This window comes from Rhododendron vialii, chromosome 8a (assembly GCF_030253575.1).
Source record: "Rhododendron vialii isolate Sample 1 chromosome 8a, ASM3025357v1".
In the NCBI taxonomy this organism is placed as follows: Eukaryota; Viridiplantae; Streptophyta; class Magnoliopsida; order Ericales; family Ericaceae; genus Rhododendron; species Rhododendron vialii.
In genome coordinates this window covers 23503022-23508912 of record NC_080564.1, presented here as the reverse complement: position 1 = coordinate 23508912, position 5891 = coordinate 23503022, and the positions used below count along the sequence as shown (strand labels likewise).

Below are 5891 nucleotides of genomic sequence, written 5' to 3'. Positions count from 1 at the left end.
AACAAAGAAGATTCGCAAAAACTTCATGAAAACTCATATCTAAGTGTAACAGCACATTCACAAATAAAGAATATAACACACTCCATTGTAAACTAATAAATGCATATTTATTATAGTGCAAAAGGAAACTGTGAGTTTCAAAAAATTCTAAGTACGATAAAAATCACCCCAAAAAAACCATCTATAAATCTGAGTAGTAAGTCTACAAAACTATTAATAGAATACTACAACTAAATCCCCAGTTGTCTACTAACATAAGATCATTTTAAATAGAACAATGAAGCTTCGGCATGATATCATGAATGAGCCATTTAGCCATTCTCTTATATGCCTCTTCTGTCAAGTGAACTCCGTCCCAACTAAGGAGTTTGCTTGGATTCTAACACACTGAAATTCTTGGATCTCCACACATTTTGTTGAGGCTGAAATTGTAATCACCACAGGTCCCGCAACAAGCCTTTTGAGTAGAGTTAGTGTCAAATCCTAAAATTCAACAGAAAAATACAGCATTAGCCATGATTAATGAATTATACTCTACTCCAGACGTGCTCTTCTTCTTTATTCTTGCAAGGGGTAAATAGACTCACCAAGATATGCAGCATTCTGGAAAAGCCATTGGAAGGCTTGGTAGTAATCACCATAAACGATTACTGTATTCGGGTACTCTCTTTGCAATTGTTGAATGGCTTCTTGTAATTTATCGTTGTGATAGTTTGAGAAGCCGTTGAGTTCCTTTAAGCAATGATGTTCATCATAGTCATTTGGGTTATTGCTATGAAATGCAGTGAGATAGATGGGGAAGCAACCTATTGGAAAATTTCCCGGGACTAACCACCCTAGCAGCTACATAACCAATGACTTGCTGCAACGCATATAGAAAGATCAAAAATAAATTGTATTGTAAAGTAATCTATCAGATCTTGATGAAAATTTAATTAATTTTTTTAGTAAACTTACCCTAACAGCATTAGTTATAGTTCCAACAACTTCAGGTACCATGCTTTTTACCTCATCAATATTTTTTCCTAGCAACCTTGCATAGTTATAATCGTTCCCGCCAATCTCTCCAACCATAAAAAAAAAAAAAAAAGAGTTCTTTTAGTTTCTCCAAACAATCTGTTACACATTGCATTGAAATGTGTAGACATCCAATCAAGTTGCACATTGAGTGAGCTGCTCGTAACCATGGTGGGGATAAAAACAAGCAGAAACACTAACAGAAAGAGATTTTGAAAAAGAGAAACCAATATATATAGCCTTATTAATCCGAAAATCGGGGGCCTATCGCATCTTAATCACGGCGGAGGGTGCTGTGATACCATCCGGCATCGTTTAGACCTCTTGCAAACTTTCAAAATCCCCAGACCTTCTCGATCTCTTGTTTGGATACCAGATAGGCTAGGTAACCTTTAAGACATGTTAATCTGCTTTCTTTCGAAAGCATGACGGGGCAGAAAAAAGCTTGCGTATATATATAACTTCGAAAACTTGGCATATTTACTTTATTTCATTTTTTTCCCAATTGTTAATTTTGGGTCAAATTTTTATGGATTATTAGTTCGTTTTGGCGAGAGAAATCAGTAAAGTAAAAAAAATTATTAATCAAACTCAAAATTATGTGAATAAAGACAAAAATAAGCTAAACCGACAAATATTTATCTTTATTCACAAAATTTTGAGTTTGGAATTGTAATTTTTTATTTTTCGATTCCTCTCATAGAGACGAACCAATAAATTCACAAAAATTCAATACAAAACTAACAAAGGAAAAATATATATGAATAAAGACGAAAAAAATCAACTGGCTTACTAAGACAAACCACCCACTAATATTATTGAAATCTAATTAAAAAAAACAAAAATAATGTTAAAAAGCATGTAAAGAAAACGAAGCACATGATTTCCGAAAAAGAGAACTTCTTATATTGAAGTGTACTTCAAGTTCTCAATTTCTTTCATACAGAAATTTATTCAAAACATGTTACCCAAAATTAACCTAATACAAAGAAAAACAACAAACAAAACAGCAGGTTAAGGAAGACCTTGATGAATAATAAAGTTTTACGCGAATCTCACTTAGTTTTATCAAACAAAGTTTTGCAAAATCATAAATTACATCCAACATCTCGATAAATTTTTAAAAGGTGCAAATAGAAAAAATGGACAATTTTTTTGGAATGGATGGAGTAGACTCCATTAAACAATGCCACCTTCCAAAAAAATTACTCTATGTGCAACGATCCTGATTTTTTTTGGTAAATAAAAATTTCGTTAAATATTTGAATTTTTATTTTAAATTACTTGGTTTCTTTTAAAATTCCTTTTTAATTCTAAAAATCCATCATAATTAGATTTTAGTCCTTTAAAATTATTTCTTGGCTAGAAATCCTACTTGGCAAGTAGAATTGCTTTTTAATCGATTAGTTAGACAAACCGAACTACCAATTTACCTGGTTACAATCTCTTAACCCTAAATAGACCTTTTGACCATCTTTGAGCATTGTGAACCTTTCCAACCCTAGACTAGAAAATCATTATATCTTCCAAGTTTTTTTTTTTTTTTCTCTTTCTTTACCCTTGGGTCACTAATTACTAGGGAAACTTTTATCTCTTGGACAAACCTAGACTTGTAGCCCTAAATCTAGATTTTCCACCAAAGGTACCATCCTAGATTGTTTAAGTACATATATAAGATTATATATAGTCCTATGTACTTCATAGACTATTATTGTAATATTCCAAATTTTAAAAAAAAAATTTGAAATATTGTTTCGATATTCGATTAAAATATTTAGTTCTTGTTAAGTTAATTATGATTTAATTAGTTATTGTGCGAGTGCTTTTATATCCACGAGAATTTTTTTTTTGTGACAGTTAAGATTTCTCCTTCGTACACCGAGGCTGCTGTTAGACTTGGAATAATTTCAACATGTTAGGGTTAAATTCTTAGATTTTTCAGAAATTGAAAACTAGACTGCCAAACACCACGGGGCACGACGTTTTCACGACAAAAAAAAAAAAAATTTCTTCCCTTAGTTTCAAATTGCATCAGCACGTTTCTATGAAACTCACCTCCACCGACAGTTAATATATATATATATATATATATATATATGTACACACACACACACACACACACACACCACGGAACCAGTGAGGGATCCCTTACTAGTCTACCGTGCGGACCTCCCCTTTCCCGATCGAATTGCGACGATCCGAGCAGCTCAATGTGTTCAGAACGTGATTTTAAGGGTACTCACGAGAAATCAGCAAAAAAAATGATCGAGAATGGCAGTAAAAAACTGCTCGGATCAAGCCCTTTCCGATCATTTTTTTTGCTGATTTCTCGCGGGTACCCTTAAAATCACGTTCTGATCACTTTGAGCGGCTCGGATCGTCCCAATTCGATCGGGAAATGGGAGTCCCGCACGGTAAGCCCGTGCGGGATCCCTTAAGGGAACCGGACTATATATATATATATATATATATATATATATATATATATATATATATATATATATATGTATAGTTATATATATATATATACATACACATATATATAAAATCCTACCATAGCATTTATTCACCTCCCTTTCCCCCCATCTACCCGACCAACAGCCTTGCCTTAACTCCATTAGAGTCAATCTCTTTCCCACAGTCAACTCATTCAATCCACACCATTTATTCACTCCAAAACAATCTTTCCTCACTCTCTTTATATACATACGTATACCTATACACTTCTTTCATACACTTAAGTTACAACACACACTCACACCATCCCTCTGCTCCATTCTGTCCACACAAGAGAGAGAGAGCGAGAGAGAGACAGAGACAGAGAGAGAGAGACCACCATAACTCCTACAGTTTTCCTTGGCCGTGCAACACTCCAACCGCCGCCCCCACCTTTTCGGTTCACCACCGGACCACCGAGCACCACCACCCAAATTACTCCGAACCCAAAAAAAAATAATAATAAAGGTAGATATCTCTTTCTCCATTCTCCCTAAGTATATTTAGGTGTATACGACTTAGATTAGGGGCTTGAACAAAGCCCAATAAAAAAAAAATTCAGTTTCGGTCGAAGCTGCGAATCAGAGAGTATTAATGCTTTGTTTCTTTCTTTTCCAAGTTCCCCCAAGACTTCCTTCCTAGTCCAGCTCAACCGAACATTTGGATAAATAGTATTTTAATGCTTTAATAGAATTACATCTTAGTTGTCGGTTCTCTTTTTAAAAAAATATTGTGAAGCGGTCGACGATTCCTATACTTGGGATTAGTAACTGATTTTACTAACCAGCTTAATATTAGTTGTTACTAAGCTTCCTAAATTGTTTAGTTATAATACCTTGTCCTCATTTATTTTGTCTGACATCTTGATCTTTGATTAGTATTGATTAATCAACTGTTAATTGGAAAGTTTGTTTATATTGTGACTGTCTCACCATAAGAGTAGAAGTTTTGCATAAAGATTTAAATGCCTAACATCATTATCATGTTACTCCAAAAATATATAATGACCATTTATATTTCTGTTCTAAAAAAAAAAAAGGAATTGTTCAATTCATTCATTAAGTCCTCCCATGAATTGTTAAGTTTCTAAAAATTCCGTGATTTCTATCCAATAGTTTACTTAATTTTCTAAGATTGCTAATTTAATTACTCTGTACATGACTAATTTAGAAGGTACGGTCGTAATTAGTCACATGCTGACATATGGTCAAAACGTTTCTTGTTACTATTGAGCCGCTAGTGAATTGATTGTTTATGATGGTTTATCAATAAATTGATGTCGTGTACGTGAACGTAGAATTGGACAATAGGTACACTGGGTGGTACTCGAGATTGTGACTAAATTGATTAGACGTTAAAAATTAAGGAAAGTGAAATATTGGAAAGTCATTGTGGTGACAGTTTCGGTCAGGAGAAAACCAAAGTGGCCGAGAGCCCGGTGGGTCCTGAAACCATGGTCAGCGGAATTGGCACTTGTGGTTAAGGCCGGTAGATTATTGATTCGAAATCCTGATTATGGCACTGTAGGATTTATCTTCCGGATATTACCGGGGATGGGTTTATTTGGTTGGAACCGGAGTATGGGTATCATTTCTCGCGGTTGGTTGGTTATCATCGCTCCATGTGATGGTACAGCCGAGTTCGACCCGACATATAGTTTGGTCTTATTCGTTTGGGACCCCTGGCTGGGCAAGCAAGGAGAGGGTAAATTTGCAGAGTTGCCATAGTTCAGAGATTATTTGGGAGGAGTATTTCTCATGGTGGAGAAATCTAGAATTCACTTAAGACAAGAAATTCATAAAAGGCTACTTATTGCTAGGATTTATTTATTTGCTTATTTTTATTCCTTGAAATGTCATGTTGTTATTTGTATTTTATGGGTTATGGGTTTAGGGATATCTACTGGGTGATTTAACACTCACGGATACGTTTGTATCCTGGCAAATCGATTGCTTCGGCGGTCAATTTGCCAGAGAGTGCAGGATTCGGCAACGTCGAGGAAGAGCCTTACGAGGCGGTTCTGTATAATACAGGAGAGATCCCAGGAGCGAAGACTGAGGCAGAGTATGCTTGGAATCCGTATCAGAACTAGAAGTCACTCTGGAGTTGATTTCTAAATAAATGTCAGACTTTTATGTTTGTTAATTCAGTAACTCGAAATTTGGGTCTGTAATAAATAAAATTTTATTATGTAATAATCGTACTCAATTATGGTTATGAAGTTTGTTTAAATTAATCTTTTTATGGAAAATCACTAATTAATGCTTTCGAATTTCTTGGAAAATCGAGGCGTTACAACTATAAGCATGCTTAAAGGACTTATAGTCATTCTAGGTATTATTCAAGTATATATTATCTCACCTCTTTAACCATTGGTC

At 34.6% G+C, this 5891-nt stretch overlaps 1 pseudogene; it reads right to left on the bottom strand.

The window, feature by feature from the left end:
• Positions 1-265: 265 nt before the first annotated feature.
• LOC131298665 (GDSL esterase/lipase At5g03980-like) lies at positions 266-1329 on the bottom strand (annotated as a pseudogene).
• Between the last annotated feature and the right edge of the window lie 4562 nt (positions 1330-5891).